This window comes from Leptodactylus fuscus, chromosome 6, assembly GCF_031893055.1.
Source record: "Leptodactylus fuscus isolate aLepFus1 chromosome 6, aLepFus1.hap2, whole genome shotgun sequence".
Taxonomy (NCBI): Eukaryota; Metazoa; Chordata; class Amphibia; order Anura; family Leptodactylidae; genus Leptodactylus; species Leptodactylus fuscus.
This window is the reverse complement of record NC_134270.1, coordinates 72,729,680-72,749,192: the sequence shown is the minus strand read 5'-3', so window position 1 is coordinate 72,749,192 and position 19,513 is coordinate 72,729,680. Positions and strand designations below refer to the sequence as shown.

Sequence of the window (19,513 nt, the reverse complement as noted above, 5' to 3'; positions counted from 1 at the left end):
TACACAGTACATGAAAAATCTCCTGATGTACAATGAAGCCTACCTAGAATTCCATGTTAAAAAAAAAACCAAATGATATCGGTACCACTTTTTCAACCAGGGTGAACTGTATAGGACAGTTCAGAAGCAAGCCACATGGAGTTCTTTGGGCATCTATTGATCCCATATGGACTTGTTCCACATATTCACAGAAGAACATTCTAAAGGTACATATCATTCATGGTGTGAACAAGCCGTTTAATGATTCAGCCCCATAATGTATTTTTTAATGAATTTATTTTCAGGCATACAAGTACAGGACAGTAGGGCCACAATATTTCTAAATCTAACAGCATCAGGATAGGTTCACACTTGCACTGGGTTCTCCATCATCTAAAACAACAGTTACCTGCGGACACCCATGGACCCCATAGACAAAAATGTGGTCCACCAGGTTTCTACTGAAACCAGCAGAGAGCAAAGTCCTCTGTGCCGCTCTTTGGCAGATTATGTGGCTCTGACGCAGAGGTGAAATCACTATGATGCTGTAAATTCAGGTCACCAGACAGGAAATCTGGCTGTCACACAGACCATATTTCCCAACCCAGATATGGCGGTATGTCTGGTCATTGGCAGTTTAACCCCCAGGTCAAACCGCTCACAATCTCTTCTTGATTTCACAGGCACAGCATCTGATCTGTATGGACGTAGTGTTGGGTACTCCATTCTAGTGGTCCCTTTATTCTGCTGATCAGCAGGATAGACCATCAGCGTTTAAAGGGGCTATCCACTTTCTAATATTGATGGCTAATCCTTAAGTCATCAATATTAGATCTGCGAAGATCCAACATCTGGGACCACCACAAATTGGGTACTTCGAGACAGCTTGACTTCTAGTAATGCTCACAAGCCAGGAGCCGCAATGCCTACTCACAGTACATGATGTGCGACAGCAGCTTCAGGTATTGTATGCAGCAGCACAGCTCCTAGTATGTAAACATTACCAGAAACAACACTGTCCCAGAGCAGCTGATCTGCCAGGGCACTCGGGTATGAAACCCTTGCAAATCTTGTACTGATATCAGTACAAGATCTTTGGGGTATCCGCCTAAATCCCCAGAAAATAATTATTATTTTTTGCACGGACCCAAAGTCCTGCATGTCAGACTTTGTGTCCATGCAAAAAAACTGGTTTCACCACAGAGAGGCTGCATACGGACACCGGCAGTTTGCTTTAAACACCCATTCAAATGAAAGGATTTTTAAATTGACCGCCGGCAAACCATCCCCTATGCAGTTTCTCCGGGCATTTAGGTGGAAACCCAAATGGATGACAACGGCGCAAGTGTGAACGCCACATAAGGCCACATATCTCAAGACTATTGTGGGATGAATGAGCCTGTGGCAAATAGCAGTCAAAACTGGCTTGTTTTCACCTTAGGTTTTAGCCCTGCAGGCTGCTTGGTTTTGAACCTTCACCATGCAAAGGTAGAATATTGTGATGAACCTGCAACAAGAAACTGCTCCAGGTTCAAAATCCGCAGTACAAGACACTTTCAGAATTGCATCAATGAGATTTGTTTAACGTCTATCCACTACGCTGGTACTGTATATATAACCTGCTGTGAACTTGCCTCATGTGACCCCGGCCTCAAATTTGAGAGTTCCATACCATGATATCACAATGAGTTGCATCAAAATGACAACACTCAGCTCTGATCCATCTGATAATATTTTTTGCTGCTGACTGCCAAACATATTGGACAACTGTTAACCCCTTCAGCAAAGGGATAAAAAGTAAATGTCTGCTAGAAAAGCCTCTCATTATTAAAGGGGTATTCCCACCTCACATACTCATCAGTCTTTACTGCTGTAAAATCTTCTTTCTTCCTGGTTTCTTGCATCATTTGGTGGGCGAGGTTTCACATGCAACCTGCCGTTTTGCTCTGCCCCCAAATTCGCGTGTAGCTCCGCCCACCCATATTGGACTATGAAGTACAGGCAGCAGCAATTCCATTCTGTGTTGCATACAGACACTGCCTGCCTCTGCCATAATGAACTGCAAAGACCCCCGAGTATAATGATAGCATTTGTGGGGCCCGCGGTGTCACTTACCAATCCCGGCCCAGCCAGGATCGGCAAGTGAATAGGGCTCATAACGGACTATTTAAGAAAAAAAAAAAAAACGCAGCGGTAGCGGCTTTCACCGGGCCCCCTAATGGCCCGGGCCCTGTGGCAGCCGCCTCCGCTGCCTCTATGGAAGTTACGCCCCTGCACGTGGTGTAGACACAGGAATAGCTAGATACACAGGCTCGCTCCCGTGCACTTAGCCCCTCCTCCCTCCCCCCTGAGAGCAGGCAGATACATCACTTGACTCATGAGCAGCTAAGTCAGGGCTGTGGACACAAAGAATTGAATAAAGTAAGATAGTGGACAAACAAAGTAGTTTTGCTGAAGCAATGTATTTAGAAGAAGTCTTAAATCTACATTAACAAACAGAATAGATAGGAACCTTGTGATGGGACAACCCCTTTAAGAAAAGAAAAAGGGGTCCAAAAATCTTGCACAATGGATGTCTGTATGTTGATATATTGCATAGGGAGCTTTAGGTCTTTGTTACTTTAATTCTTCATGGCTTCACTAGTTTATTTGAAAAATAAAGTAGTCTAGTTATCTGGTCTTACTGATGGCATCTCTGCCAAATCCAAAAATATCTGTACTGGAGGTGACTGAGGTTAGATGGTGGATGAACAACATTAACACTGATGTGTAATAGAGATATGTCTGGGCAAGCCCTCTGAAGACGCTTAGTAAGCAAAGTCACATGGGGAGAGATGAAGAAGTGCTGAATTTGTCATGTATGTAATATACAGTATATGTAGCAATGCTGAATTTATTTTGTGTTTATACTGTATATACCTAGTAACTCTGAATTTGTCCTGTGTATTTATTTGCAACATTGCTAAATGTGTCATGTATGTATGCACATATTGAATTTGTTTTGTATGTATGTGTATCAGTGGTGAATTTATTTAGTGTTTATATAGATGGGACCGGACTACAAGCAAAGCTGTAAGGGGAGGGACCACATGACTGGCTACGTATGGACTGAAGTGATTGGGTGGTTTAAATAAAGTTAGGGTGAGATGTTAGGTTGAGGGGGCGGGCATTTATAAGCTGAAAGCCCGCGCAAAAAGGATCAGTTGCGGTGAGGAAGAAACAGATCCGGAAGCTCCGTGAAAAAATTTACTTACCTCATGGCGACTATAGATGACTTGCTTCGTCAGCTGCGTATGGCAGCTTCGGCTAATGGAGCATCGTGGTTGCAGGAACGAGTGGCTGGCCTGCTGCAGGGGCCGGGGGAGGTAACTGATCATCCTCCTCCTACTTCTCCCAGACGGCCGCGGAGGACCAGGCCTCCGGCGCGCTTGAGTCCGGATGAGGCCCCTAGAAGCCAGCGTCGCCAAAGGAGCCCCTCTAGGGACCCTCAGACCCTGAGCGCTGCCAGGTCCGCTGCCTCGCGGCGCTCCAGGGAAGGGAGGAATCCTGCCAGGCGACGCGCTTCAGAGCGGGGATGGCAGGCCGCGTCCCCGCATTCAGCAGCTCGCGACGGTGGACCAGGAGCTGGTTCGGCACCTCTCCCCCTGGATGTGAGCATGTCGGAGGTGGCTTCCCAGCGCGATGAGGAGAGAGGTCAGGAGGTACGGGCGTCAGGCTTTCGGCGAGTTTCCTCATCGGCTGATTCTGAGTCGGGACTTCAAGTGCGCGGGGCTGCGCACTCACCTGATCCAACGGCCTACTCTTTGGCGGGTGGAAGCAGGCCTGAATTTCGGTCCCCGGGATTGCAGTCGGTTGTGCAGCTGCCAGGAGGAGTGTCGGAGGTTTTCCCATCTGGAAGCGTATCGGAGGGTCAGAGGTCTTCATCATCGTTGGATGCAGGATTGTCGACTGGTGGGACTACAACACCCAGGCAGTCAGGTGAGAACCTTAACCCTAACGTAAACCCTTAACCGTCCTCTGTCCCCGCTCCCACATTACCCCACATGATATGATGTCATCTCAGGATAACTTTATAGGTCCAAGCTCCATCCACATGTTACAGGACACGACTGGGGACGGCTCATAAAGTTTTATGTTTGTGTAATGACAGTCACCTCTATTACAGAAGTGTCTGACCCCTGTATAAGTAATGCCGCCCCTGCTACCTCTTGTGTCACCCCCTCTACCTCATAGATTGTAAGCTCTTGCGAGCAGGGCCCTCAGTCCCATTGTGTGAAATTATTCTCTTTGTAATGTATCTGTCTGTATTTTAACCCTACAAATTGTACAGCGCTGCGGAATATGTTGGCGCTATATAAATAAAATGTATTATTATTATTATTAATTGTTCTGTTCCGTTACCATTTTTACAGGCACATGGTGTGGGAGGGTTCCCTGGGGATGGTAGTAGAGGTTTTTGGGATGTGATGGGGGTGCTGGGGCAATTATGGAGAAGGGGTCCTGCCCCTCCTCCATTGTTGTCGCCAATTCCGGCGTGGTTGGGGATGAATTGGCCTGGTTTTGGGGGGCAGTTGTCGAGTGGGGCTAGCGGATCAGTGGCTAGTGGGGTGGGGTCAGGTGCGGAACCCGAGAGGGGAGTAGCTGGGTCTAGTGGTATGGTGGAGTCTGGAGTCCCTATTGGGGTTAGTGGGACAGTTAGTGGGGTTATAGATAGCTCTCAAGATAAGAGTTCAGAGAAGGAGAAAGAAAAAGAGGACGAGTCACTGAGATTAGCGGATTCAGCAAGGGGTGAAGTTTATGTTTGTTTCAAGGGGCCCTTGGGGGCCCATTTGAAACAGGAGGTTAGGGAAAGTATTTGGAAAGGGGATTGTGTTGAAATATTCTCTCTGTTACTGTTGGAGAAGTTTAATTTGGACAGGGTAGGAAAAGATGAGTCTAAAAAGTAGGAGGAAGAAAAGAGGAGGTATCGGCTGATACCTCGCACTTTCTCAAATTGGTTGCAAGCATTTGCAATTTTGGCGAGTGTTATTGGTGAAAGGGCGCCGGAAAACTGTTCTGCGCTCTTTTGCTATATGGATGCGATTGGGGAGACGTATAGAGTGTATGGGGGCAAGCATGGCTCAGATATGATGAGCAATTTTGGCAGAGGAAAGCGGTCAGGCCCAGTATCCGGTGGGACCACAAGGATATTGCGCTGTGGCTTAAAGTAACAGCACCAGTTAGGGCTGGGCAGCCCTTTCAGGGGGGCGCCGGGGTTCTGACCAGTTGGGACGCTCGGCGGCCGCTCAGAAGGGACTCTGTTTCGCGTTCAACGAGGGATCGTGTAAATTTGGAGCAAAATGCAAATTTAAGCATGAGTGTTCCTCTTGTGGAGGTTCCCACGGGGCGTCACGGTGTTTCAAAGGAAGTAAAGGAAAAGGGGGGGATAGTACTGGAAAAGGGACGGACCCCAGTGGTGGTGGCCGCGATGCAACAGTTTCTAAATGAATATCCAGATAGGGACGCGGCGAAGTTGCTTAGGGAGGGTTTTACATATGGGTTTCGCATTCCATCAGTTGAAGGGGAAGTTCAAATTACCAGGCGTAATTTACGTTCTGCAGAGCAGTTTCCGGAGGTGGTGGCTGAAAAGCTTCGGAAAGAGGTTGAGTTGGGTAGGATGGCGGGTCCGTTTCGGGAACCTCCTGTTACTGGTTTAAGGGTATCACCGTTAGGAGTGGTACCAAAAAAGGAGCCGAACAAATACCGTCTCATACACCATTTATCCTTTCCAAAAGGCAGTTCGGTTAACAACGGTATTGATCCTCATTTGTGTACGGTTAGTTATACGTCGTTTGATGTGGCGGTGGATTGGGTTAGGGAATTTGGGGAGGGTGCTTTGTTGGCCAAGGCTGATGTGGAAGCGGCGTTTCGTTTGTTGCCGGTACACCCAGATAGCCAACATTTACTGGGTTGTTATTGGGACGGGTCTTTCTTCATTGATAGTTGTTTGCCTATGGGCTGCTCACTGTCCTGTGCATACTTCGAAACCTTTAGCACCTTTTTAGAATGGGTTATTAGGAAGGAGGCGGGTTGGGATTCAATAATCCATTATTTAGATGATTTTTTGTGCATTGGTCCAGCAGGATCCAATGTTTGTTCGGTTTTATTACACACACTGGAAAGGATAGCTAAGCGGTTTGGGGTACCATTGGCTAGTGAGAAGACAGAAGGGCCGACCACCTGCTTAACATTTTTGGGGATTTGTATTGATTCTATGCGGATGGAATGTAGGTTACCGGAGGACAAATTGGCAGGGTTAAAAGCAGAGGTTTTGAGGGCTTACAGGTTGAAAAAGTTGAGATTGGTTGAACTTCAGTCATTATTGGGGAAGCTTAATTTTGCTTGTAGAATTATCCCCATGGGGAGGGTGTTTAACCGGCGGTTAGCGGCGGCAACAGTGGGGGTTCGTCACCCTCGGCATTATGTGCGCCTGGGGAGGGCTTTGAGAGGGGATTTAAAGGTTTGGCAATTGTTTTTGCAGGATTTTAATGGGAGGTCCTTGATGTGGAGTAAATCAATTGAGTCAGTAGATTTTGAGTTGTACACCGATGCCTCGGGGAGTGTGGGGTTTGGGGCGTATTTGCAAGGCCGGTGGTGTGTAGGGTCGTGGCCAGAGGATTGGATAGAAAAGGGTTGGGTTAAAAACTTGGCGTTACTTGAATTATTCCCTAGTGTGGTGGCACTGGAGGTGTGGGGGGGTGTTTTTAGGGATAAACGGTTGAGACTGCATTGTGACAATTTAGGGGGGGTAGTGCAGGCGATTAATAATTTGTCTGCATCTTCGCCCCCCGTAGTTTGCTTGCTACAACAGTTGGTACTACGTTGTATGTCATTAAATGCGTGGGTGGTTGCTAAGCATGTGCCTGGTATACATAATGGGATAGCTGACGCTTTGTCTCGTCTACAGTGGGAGCGTTTTCGAGTCTTGGCGCCAGAAGCTCAGGAAGAGGGAGATCCTTTCTCGGAAGACCTTTGGAATCTTCCCTGCAGGCTGTGAATGATTTGCTGGAGACTTCTTTGGCAAAAGGCACGTGGTTGGCTTATTCAGCGGCTTGGCAGCAATGGGAGGCATGGTTCGGGTTGATGGGTGGTTACAACTTGAGGGAGGACGTTCTTTTACTGCTTTTGTTGGGGCAATGTTATGAGGAAGGGTGGTCAGTGGCAAAAGTCAACAGGTTTTTGGCAGGCTTGGCGTTTGGCTTTAAAGCCAGGGGGTCATCAGATTCCACAAAGGCATTTTTGATTCGACAGGCCATGAAGGGGTGGAGAAAGGGTTGGAATCAAGGGACAAAAGGAGGCCGGTGTCTTTTAGGTTATTGTTAGATTTGGGGGTGGAATTATCGGCTATTTGCCGTTCTGAAAAGGAAGTTAAACTTTTCAAATTGGCCTTTTCTCTAGCATTCTTTGGGGCAATGAGACTGGAGGAGCTTGTCAGCCCTTCAACCAATAGGGCGGGTGGATTACGTTCTGAGGATGTGGAGTTATTTGGGAACAGGGTTGAATTTCTTATCCGACGCTCAAAAACAGATCAAACGGGGAGAGGGGCGCGAGTGGTGCTGTTTGCAGTCGAGGGGTGTGTTATGTGCCCTGTTCAATGTTTGAAGGATTATTTACCAGAAGTTAGGTTGTCTGGTACTCCTTTGCTAAAACATGAAGATGGATCGTTCCTCTCTCGGTTCCAATTGTTAGCGGTGTTTAGGAGGTGTTTGAAGGCGTGTGGTTGGCGGCCTCATGAATTTGGGGGTCACTCTTTTCGAATAGGGGCGGCGACCGAAGCGGCTCGGCATGGTTTGGGGGATGACATAGTGCGCAGGATTGGTCGGTGGGAATCTGTACGTTTTAAATCTTATTTTAGGCCCAATTGGCTTAATTAAAAGGCTGTTCTGATTTCTCTTGTTGGTTGTTTTTTGTTTTTGGTTTTTTACAGGTGGGAGCGGGCCGTTGATGGTGTGGATCCTAGGCCACTCGTTCGTGTTTTGGGGGGCATTAAGGGCAGCGGTGCGGCCTGATGGACGTCAATTGGGTTTCCGGAGAGAAGAGGTGGTGGTAAGGTGGCTTGGTTTGAGGGGGATGTGTTGGTCAAGAGTATTGCCCGAATTTAATCGTTTTGCCAGGTTGGACAGGGCCCCGGAAGTTCTTATTTTGCATGTCGGGGGTAATGACTTAGGTGCGAGGCCTTTCAGGGAGTTAATTAGAGACATCAAGTTTGACATGCTGCGTTTATGGGCTACGGAGAGGCACTTAGTTACGGTGTGGTCAGATATTGTTTTTCGTCATGAGTGGAGGGGGGCTCGTTGTGTTGAAAGCTTGAATCGGGCTCGAGTAAAAGTTAATAGGGCGGTGGCGAGGTTTTTTCAGAGAAATGGGCATGTGGCGGTCCGTCATAAAGAATTGGAATCAGGGGAAGGGAGTTTTTGGCGAAAGGATGGCATTCATCTTAATGCTGTGGGGACGGACCTTTGGTGTCTGGACATACAAGGAGGGATTGAGGTGGCTTTAAAAGTGTGGAGGGACGCTAGGTCTTAAGGTGGTCAAGTCCTAGCGTTCGTGGCAGGGGGGGTCCTCGGAGTTGGGGACAATATATGGTGGTATTGGTTGGGGGGGAGCTGGAAGGCTCTGGACTCCCCAAAACAGGGTACGGAGTGGAACGGAAAGACTAGACGTTACCAAGTCAAGATGGGACCGGACTACAAGCAAAGCTGTAAGGGGAGGGACCACATGACTGGCTACGTATGGACTGAAGTGATTGGGTGGTTTAAATAAAGTTAGGGTGAGATGTTAGGTTGAGGGGGCGGGCATTTATAAGCTGAAAGCCCGCGCAAAAAGGATCAGTTGCGGTGAGGAAGAAACAGATCCGGAAGCTCCCACCCACCCTCCCTTATAAAAGTGAAAAGTGTTTGGCGATAAAACAATTGGGGATAGGGTGAGAGGAGGGCGTTAAGTGCTGGAGTGTTTGGAAAGGTTGCTGTCATGGCAGCTGGGGCAGGGGGGGTCCTCGGAGTTGGGGGACAATATATGGTGGGATTGGTTGGGGGGGGAGCTGGAAGGCTCTGGACTCCCCAAAACAGGGTACGGAGTGGAACTGTTTCGTTATGGCCTTGGAATTTGGATCCTTATTAGAAGGATTTTACCTATATGAGTAAACTGGTGCCTTCGAGCTGGGGGGGGGGGGGCACGGCTGGAGGTAAATAAACAGATATTTAAGGAATTAAAGGGTTAATAGGCCAGTTTTGTTGGGCTCCGAGGACCTCCTTCTTGCGGGTTAGAAAATGTTTAATTAAGAGTTCTATGTGTTCATTTATGTTAATAAAATTGGCTGCTGTGGCCATATCAACTCCACTTGCAGTGTGTTTGAGTCTTTTATTTAAGGTAAAGAACTAAGAACGGAAAGACTAGACGTTACCAAGTCATGTATATACCTAGTAACTCTGAACTTGTCCTGTGTATGTACAGTCCTATGAAAAAGTTTGGGCACCCCTATTAATCTTAATCATTTTTTGTTCTAAATATTTTGGTGTTTGCAACAGCCATTTCAGTTTGATATATCTAATAACTGATGGACACAGTAATATTTCAGGATTGAAATGAGGTTTATTGTACTAACAGAAAATGTGCAATATGCATTAAACCAAAATTTGAGCGGTGCAAAAGTATGGGCACCCTTATCATTTTATTGATTTGAATTCCCCTAACTACTTTTTACTGACTTACTGAAGCACAAAATTGGTTTTGTAACCTCAGTGAGCTTTGAACTTCATAGCCAGATGTATCCAATCATAAGAAAAGGTATTTAAGGTGGCCAATTGCAAGTTGATCTCCTATTTGAATCTCCTCTGAAGAGTGGCATCATGGGCTACTCAAAACAACTCTCAAATGATCTGAAAACAAAGATTGTTCAACATAGTTGTTCAGGGGAAGGATACAAAAAGTTGTCTCAGAGATTTAACCTGTCAGTTTCCACTGTGAGGAACATAGTAAGGAAATGGAAGACCACAGGGACAGTTCTTGTTAAGCCCAGAAGTGGCAGGCCAAGAAAAATATCAGAAAGGCAGAGAAGAAGAATGGTGAGAACAGTCAAGGACAATCCACAGACCACCTCCAAAGAGCTGCAGCATCATCTTGCTGCAGATGGTGTCACTGTGCATCGGTCAACTATACAGCGCACTTTGCACAAATAGAAGCTGTATGGGAGAGTGATGAGAAAGAAGCCGTTTCTGCACGTACGCCACAAATAGAGTTGCCTGAGGTATGAAAAAGCACATTTGGACAAGGCAGCTTCATTTTGGAAACAAAAATTGAGTTGTTTGGTTATAAAAACAAGTGATTATGAAGATAATCTTGTTTCCCTTAGTCCTAACAGCGGCACAATGTGGGGTATTTCTGCCCCTGTGTGCTGGTAGGACAGGCGGATTTTTAATTAGCCAATCAAAAGCGTGGCTGGCCCTATAAGAGGGCACAAGAACCTCCCCTCTGCGTGTCAATACAAAAGTACCTCCATATTTATACACAGTTTTATACATAAGATATGATTCCCAGGGTGGGAAATCTTGTGCCGCTGTTAGGACTAAGGGAAACAAGATTATCTTCATAATCACTTGTTCCCTGTCGTCCGTACCAGCGGCACAATGTGGGGATATAGCAAGTAGGCCCAAAGATGGGCGGGATTATTCCATGACAGAGCTCAAAATAGTTTGGGCAAAGGCAGAGGAATCGGACACCCGGTCCCTCAGGCGGTAATGCCGAATGAACGTGGACTCAGATGCCCAGGAGGCAGCTGCACAAATCTGATCCAAGGACAACGCACTCCTCTCGGCCTGAGAGGTGGACACTGCCCTGGTCGAGTGGGCATGAAGAAAAGATGGGACCGGACGCCCTTGGGCGGTATAGGCGACTTTTATGGTATCGGAGACCCAGCGGGATATCGTGGCCTTGGCGGCCTTGGCGCCTTTATTCTTCCCCGTATAACTGATTAACAGGTTTTCGGCCTGCCTAAAAGGGCGAGTACGCTGCAGATAAATTTGCAGACATCTGATAACATCCAGCCTGTGCCATCTTTCCTCTTCAGATGAAGAGGGGAAGGGAAAAAATGCTGGAAGAGAAATAGTTTGGTTCCTATTTGCAGCAGATGGAATCTTGGGACGAAATCCTGGGAGGAACCTAAGCTGCACATGGTCCGGAAAAAATATAGTATATGGCTCCTCGGCAGACAAGGCTTGTAGCTCACTAACTCTTTTGGCAGTTGTAACTGCCAATAGTAGAGCCATTTTGCCAGTTAGTAACTTAAGTGAGACTTCTTCCAGGGGTTCGAATGGTTGGTCACAAAGAGCGTTCAGGACCGGAATCAGGTCCCATTGGTGGACAGGGGTGTTCACCACCGGTCTCAGCCTAGTTGCCCCTTTAATAAAGGTGCTCACTAAAGGATCCTGAGACAAACGCCTCCCCAGATAGGCGGACAGAGCCGCTACGTGTACTTTGAGTGTGGCCGCAGCCAGACCTCTGTCTAGTCCGTCTTGAAGGAAGTCCAGGATCGCCTCAGTCGGGGGACCAGTGGAGTCCACTTGATGCTGCAGACACCAGGCATTAAAGATGTTACTAATTCGACGGTAATTCCTGTTAGTCGAATCCGCTCTGGCGCTGGATAGGGTCTTCAAGACGGCTTGTGACAGTCCTCTATTCTTCAATAGGGACTGGTCAACCTCCAGGCTGTCAGGTTGAGTCTCCTCAGATCCTGGCATCTCAGCTCTCCTTGGGTTACCAGATCTGGGAGAGGGGGAAGCCTCCAATATATGCCCTGACTCATTAGTATGAGCTGAGCAAACCAAGCCCTTTTTGGCCAGAACGGGATTATGGCTATTCCCGAGGCTTGGTCCTGTCTTATTTTGATCAATACCTTCGGTATGATTGGAATTGGAGGGAATATGTAAAACAGCCTGAACCTCCATGGGATGGACAGGGCATCCACTGCCAAGGGATTGTCCTCCTGGTATAGGGAGCAGAAGGTCCCTACCTTGGCATTGAGTCGGGTAGCCATTAGATCGACCTCCGGGAGACCCCATCTCTGGACGATCTGTTGAAAAACGTCTGGATTGAGAGACCATTCTCCTGATACGGTAATACCCCGACTCAGATGATCCGCTACTATGTTCAGGGAGCCCTTTATGTGAACAGCGGATAACTGGGCTAGGTTCTTCTCTGCCCAGGCAAATATAAGATTCGTCTCTCTCAGTAAGGTTGGTGACCTGGTGCCCCCTTGTTTGTTTATGTAAACAACCACCGTCATGTTGTCTGACCTGATCTTGACAGACTTGCCTCTCAACTCCGGGGCAAAGTGCACTAGGGCCAAGTACACAGCTCTGAGTTCCTTGAGATTGGAAGATCCCAGCTCCGGACATCTCCATCGTCCTTGTACAGTCCTGTCCTGGCAATGGGCTCCCCATCCCCACTGGGATGCATCTGTTGTCAACAGGGTCCACAATGTTGGGACCGTGGACCTTCCGTCTTTCAGGTGTATCCACCATCTGAGGGAAAGACGGGTAGCGGGAGAAAGGCAGATCTTCTTGTGCAGTCCCCGTGGAGACCTGTTCCAGGTTGTCAACACTTCCATCTGCAGGGGACGCAAATGCCATAAAGCCCAAGGGACTGCTCTGGCCGAGGATGACATTAGGCCGAGGACCCTCATGGCGGTGCGGATAGTTACCCGCCGGGTGTGTAATAGAAACCGTGCACCGGCCTGGATCCTTTCTTTCCTTGGGCTGGAGAGGAAGATCTGCATCGTTTCTGAATCCACTATGAACCCGAGGAACTTCCTCCGTGTGGAAGGAACGATTTCGGACTTCTCCCAATTGATGATCCATCCTAACTCTTGTAGGAAACTGATGGCAAGGTTGAGCTGCTGGAGGAGAGCAGCCGGAGACTGAGCTTTCAGAAGCCAGTCGTCTAGGTAAGGAACGATGAAGAGGCCCTGTAGTCTGAGGGCCGCAGCAACCGGAGCGATCACCTTGGTAAATACCAGGGGGGCGGATGTGATGCCGAACGGCAGAGCTGTGAATTGAAAGTGCTCCCTGTGGCCGGCCACAGAAACGGCAATCCTGAGGAATTTCCTGTGGGAGTGAGCAATAGGGACATGAAGGTAGGCGTCCTTCAGGTCGAGGGTAACCATCACGTCTCCTGGCTGGAGAAAAGCAGACACGGAATCCACGGTTTCCATACGGAATGACCTCTTCTTGATAAAGCGATTGAGATACCTCAGGTCTATTATCATTCTCCAGCCCCCGGTGACTTTGGGGACCAGAAAGACGGGGGAGTAAACTCCCAGACCGAGATCTGAGGCTGGGACCTTCTCCAGGGCGCCTTTGATGACATACTCGGCGACCAAGGCCTCTAAACTGGCCTGTTGGGAAGGTGGAAGGGTTCTGGTGACAACAAACCGATCTGGAGGTGGAAGGTGGAATTTGATAAGATAACCGTGCTGTATAATTCTTAACACCCATGGATCTTGAATATGGGTGACCCAAGCTCTGAAAAAACCCGAAAGACGTCCTCCCACAGGAAGGGGGGCCACAGGGAGCTGCCCCGCGTCAAAATTCCGGCTTCCTCTTGGTGTCCTCCCTGGAAGCACCACGTCCGGAACCTCTAGGACGATATCTGGGATGCCTTTGCTGGGTTGGGCGTCTATAATTAGAGGCGGAACCTCTGCCTCTAGAGGGGGCACGTCTGCCCCTGGCAGCTTGAGGTAAGGACTTCCCCTTACCTTCAGCTAATCCCTCTATGATAGTATCCAAGCCCTGCCCAAATACTCTTCCTGGCTCAAAAGGGAGCGCGCAAAGAGCAGCCTTGGATGCAAAGTCTGCACGCCAAGGCTTTAGCCACAGGGGTCTGCGGGCCGCAGTGGACAACGCCATCGACTTGGCTGAAATTCTCAACTGATGGCGAGAAGATTCTGCCAAAAAATCTGCGGCCCTATGAATATTCTTCATGGAAGCCAAGATGTCATCCCTGTCCACACCGGAATCAATATCCCGCTCCAAGGTGGCTAGGCGGTTACGAAGAAAATCGCCCACAGTGGTAGAGGCTATGGCTACTGAGGCTTGGGCAGAGGAAGCAGAATAAACCTTCTTTAGGGTGGCGTCAGCCCTGCGATCCAAAGGATCCTGAAGATTTGATCCATCTTCAAGGGGCACCAGGGTTCTACGAGACAACTTCGCCACGGCTAGATCCACCTTCGGGGGAGGCCCCCAGGAATCCCACTGAGTTGAATCCATAGGGAACAGGTGCTTAAAGATCCTGGATAATGAATGTCCTTTTTCTGGCTGCTTCCACTGCTGCACCATGAGGTCGGTCAGCGTGGCGTCCGCATGGAAGGCAATATGTCCCCCAGAGGCAGACGTGGAGGCTTCCCCGTCAACATCTCGGCCCACTGTAGACCGGATGGACTTCAGCAGCCTGCCTGTTTGTTCATAGTGGAACACAGGTCTGCTGGAAACTACAGAGTCGTCCTCGGAGGAAACATCCTCTGCCACCCGTAGATGTTCCAGGGGAGGGAGGGACGAGGAACGATGCTCTGTGCATGGTCTTTTGGCGAGCTGAGACAAGGTAGACTGTATGCCTTTGAGGGAATCATCCTGCAAAAAATAAAGAGAGAGTACAAGCAAGGGAATTATCCTTACCCAAGCGATGCCCAACTCACCATCTCCTTGACCCAGGCCATCATATCTCTAGGAGAAGGCTCCTCAGGTGGGGGGCCTCTGCAACCACGACAACGGGCCCACTCATAGCCTAAAAATAATAGGCGGGTTATAGGGCCGGTAGTACCCCAGAGGGATAACCTCTTAAGCCGCTACCTACCATCAGGGAGCGGTGTGTCACAGTCAAAACAGGAAAGGTGCTTCCTTTTGGCAGTAGATTTCCTCCTATAATCCCCAGGGGGGGTAGTAGAGGAAGACATATCCTACAGAGAGACCATAGACCATGCAAAATTGTCACCAACATATTCTACCAAATATCAAAAGAAGGGGTAGATCTTACCGTGTCCTAGACCGGACAGCAAGGTGACAAGAAACTGAAGGTTTGGTTTGGAGGCAAAATGAGACTTGAAGCTAAGCAACAACCTCTGATGCACAGCCTTCCGCCTTAGAAAGGAGAAGGTAACTAATAACCGGCCGGCCTGACCTTTAACCCGGCCGGCCGGAAATGGGAGGGGCCATAGTCACATGTACCCTCCAGGAAGAGAAAACGGTTACCCCCCCCCCTCTTCATACAGCCCCAGCAGGGGCGCCTACCCCCTCAATTCCTGGCCCGGACGTGCGTGCAGGCTAGATTCTGCAATAAGCAGAAAGCCGGAGAAAACATCCTTCGCCGGCGCCAGGACCTTCAATGGCGCCGCTATACTTCCGGGCACAACAGGAAGTGTGCGCCCGGCAAATGCGGACGCAGGAAACTCTCCGCCGGGAACTTAGTTCCGGCAGAGCACGTCCGCGAGCGACAGCGAGAGAGCCCCGCGGCAGAGTGCCGGGCCAACTCACCAGCACGGGATGTGCTGACAGGTGAGCCAGAGGGAGAAGGGGGGGAGGGGGGGAGGGAGGGAGGTAGGAGGGAAGGAAAGGAGCCACGCAGGCTAAAAAAAAAAAAAAAAAAAAACTTTTTTCCCAGACAGGGGAAGGAACCTTCACTCAAGAAGGTCAGAAACTAAAGAAAGAAGAATTATGCTCCAAAGGTAGGTAACCCATAGAGCCTAAAATAAGAGGACACAAGTCCTCCCCACCTGTCCTTGACCACACAGGACAGAAAAAAACACACGCAGAGGGGAGGTTCTTGTGCCCTCTTATAGGGCCAGCCACGCTTTTGATTGGCTAATTAAAAATCCGCCTGTCCTACCAGCACACAGGGGCAGAAATACCCCACATTGTGCCGCTGGTACGGACGACAGGGAAAAGGCGTTATGCATGGCGTCCAAAAAGAAACAGCATTCCAAGAAAAACACATGCTACCCACTGTAAAATTTGGTGGAGGTTCCATCATGCTTTGGGGCTGTGTGGCCAATGCCGGCATCGGGAATCTTGTTAAAGTTGAGAGTCGCATGGATTCCACTCAGTATCAGCAGATTCTTGAGAATAATGTTCAAGAATCAGTGACGAAGTTGAAGTTACGCCGGGGATGGATATTTCAGCAAGACAATGATCCAAAACACTGCTCCAAATCCTCAGGCATTCATGCAGAGGAACAATTACAATGTTCTGGAATGGCCATCCCAGTCCCCAGACCTGAATATCATTGAACATCTGTGGGATGATTTGAAGCGGGCTGTCCATGCTCGGCGACCATCTAACTTAACTGAACTTGAATTGTTTGTCCAAAATACCTTTATCCAGGATCCAGGAACTGATTAAAAGCTACAGGAAGCGACTAGAGGCTGTTATCTTTGCAAAAGGAGGATCTACTAAATATTAATGTCACTTTTCTGTTGAGGTGCCCATACTTTTGCACCAGTCAAATTTTGGTTTAATGCATATTGCACATTTTCTGTTAGTACAATAAACCTCATTTCAATCCTGAAATATTACTGTGTCCATCAGTTATTAGATATATCAAACTGAAATGGCTGTTATAAACACCAAAATATTTAGAACTAAAAATGATTAAGATTAATAGGGGTGCCCAAACTTTTTCATAGGACTGTATATGCAACACTGCAGAATTTTCCATGTATGCATATATAGCAGTGCTGAACTTGCTGTGTGTTTCTGTATATAGCAGTGCTGAACTTGTTGTCTATGTATATTGTAGCATGTTGTCTATTTATATGTTGTGGTGAATTTGTTGTGTGCATATGTACAGTATATGCCTTAGTATTCAGCTTGTGCGGATGTACTGTATATATCACAGTGCTGAATATGTTGTGTGTGTATATATATATAAATAGCAGCCCTGAATGTGTGTATTAAAATATAGGCATAATGAAATATTTTTGTATATCGATAGATAGATAGATAGATAGATAGATAGATAGATAGATAGATAGATAGATAGATAGACAAACACACACAACTGGGCTGATCACCTGGATGCACTGCACAGAAAGGGCCACAGCAGGCTCTACCTGCTCAGGAGGCTGAGGGCCTTTGGAGTCCAGGGGCCACTTCTTAGGGCCCTTTTCAATTCTGTGGTAGCATCAGTCATATTTTTAGGAGTGGCCTGCTGGGGAAATAGCATACCAGCCAGGGACAGAAATAGACTTGACAGGCTTGTTAGAAGGGCCAGCTCTTTCCTGGGGAGCCCTGGACCCAGTACAGGTGGTGGGTGACAGAAGGATACTGTCCGTGCTGAGCTCCATGCTGGGGAATACCTCCCATCCCATGTATGAGACCGTGATAACACTGGGCAGTACTATCAGTGACCGACTGCTTCACCCCAAGTGTGAGAAGGAGCGCTATCGGAGGTCCTTCATCCCAACCGCAGTCAGGTTACATAATCTACATCTGACCAAGCGAGACCACTCCGCACAGAGAACTAAATGATCCCGAGTCTTTCTTTTCTTTTTAGTTCCTATGACTCCTGGTATCTTTTCTATCTGCTATGAGCTTGTATGTGTTCTGTCTTGTAATATATTACTGTATTATCTATGCTGCTATAACACACATAGTTTCCCCATGGTGGGACTATTAAAGGATGAGCTTATTATATATATATATATATATATATATATATATATATATATATATACTGTATATACACATATGTAGATGTGCTAAATGTTTGTGTATATCTACACACAATAGTAATGAATTTGTTGCATATACGCAGAGGTAGGATTACTGAATTTGTTGTATGTCTGTGTATGTAGCAGTGCTGAATTTAACTGTCTGTATATTATATGTAGCAGTGCTAAATTTGTCATGAGAATGTGTATCTAGCAGTACTAAATTTCTGGTATGTTTAGCGTGCTTGACTTAGTCATTTGTGTGTATAGATTGCTGAATTCCAATTTTTTTTTGTATATGTAGCAAAGCTGAATATGTTGTGTGTATTCATATATAGTATATATGTAATATTGGTACATTTGTAGTACTCCAGTCCCAACCTATGATATCATTTGGATAAATGTCAGTGTATGTATTTACAATAGGATGTTGCACATTTATTATACACCTGTAATTTCATGTACTGTCTCCTATGTCCTTAATACAACTAGCCTCAAGTCTTACATTACAATAGACAATAGCTGACGGGTGCAATAACAGATAATGAAGGCAGTAAATCCAGAAACTGTTTAGGGCTTCAATAACTGAATGTCCCTCTTTTTCTATATTTCCCCAGCTTAGTGGCTAATGAAGGCCATCACTGAACACTGGCTCTTAAATGACCATGTCGTATTATAATACATATACAGGCCCTGCTCTTGGGGTGGAGGCTGGGGTGTAATTGGAAGCCTGCAGAAGACAGCACGTTCCTGCAACTCAGTGCGTGTGTATGGGGAGGAGAGCAAGGAATAAAGAGGGTTTAATGAGCTGGAAAGAGGATATTTGGCTAAGCAGTGGAACAGAAAGCCCTGAAAGGCGCATTTGGCAATGTTAACCAAGGGCCCTCTCCCTGGTGCTCACAGAGAACTCATATATCAAATAGTAAATACCTTCACCCAGTTCCTTTATTACTTAGATTCTGCATATTGACCCAACATGCCTATGGCTTATAATATTGGTGTAAATAAGCAGGCCATACCACCAAATACCAGCCCTGAATCTTTTTCACCCTTTCACCCTTGACAAAGAGTTTTGTTGACAGGCCAGTAGTTCAGATGACCTGCAATAGACATTTAACCCTGGGTTTTTGGAAGCTTTTAGGGTTGCCGCATGTGGCAGATGGAAAGGGGACAATACAGGTTATAGATGACCCCCTCCCCCTACCATGACACACCCATATCCTGATGAATACCATAATTGATTGTCCATGGTGGTGATGACCTGATGGTCATCTCACAATTGACAGGTCCAATACAACTTACTTAGAGTTTATTGCGATTTAATTACTGCAATATATAACATGGAAATCTAGGGTCGACTTATATAGAGGCCCACGCTGTGTGTCCATAGGGTTATTATTAGGAGGAATTGTAAAATAGAAATAGTAATATTCTTTAAATTTGTTAAGAATTTTATTCAACAATTTTTCAAATACGGTTCTGGGAAAGATGGGTGACAGAAATAACAGGTCAGTTAATACTTTTCATCTATGATTTTATTGTAAGCAAATCTGACAAGCTAGAACAAGCTTAAAGGGGTTGTCCCATCACAAGGATCCTATCTATACTGCTTGTTAATGTGGATGTAAGACTTCTCCTAAATACATTGTTTCAGCAAAACTGCTTTGTTTGTCCACTATATTACTTTATTCATTTCTCTGTTGACACATCCCTTGACTTATCTGGCTATAATAGAGAGGCGGATGCCGGGTCTCTATTGGCATTGTGAAGACTGGATGTCCGATGCGTAGCTGCATGGAG

At 47.2% G+C, this 19,513-nt stretch overlaps 1 pseudogene; it reads left to right on the top strand.

Moving 5' to 3' along the window:
* Positions 1-5,332: 5,332 nt before the first annotated feature.
* Positions 5,333-7,892, top strand: LOC142210011 (integrase/recombinase xerD homolog; annotated as a pseudogene).
* The last annotated feature ends 11,621 nt before the right edge of the window (positions 7,893-19,513 follow it).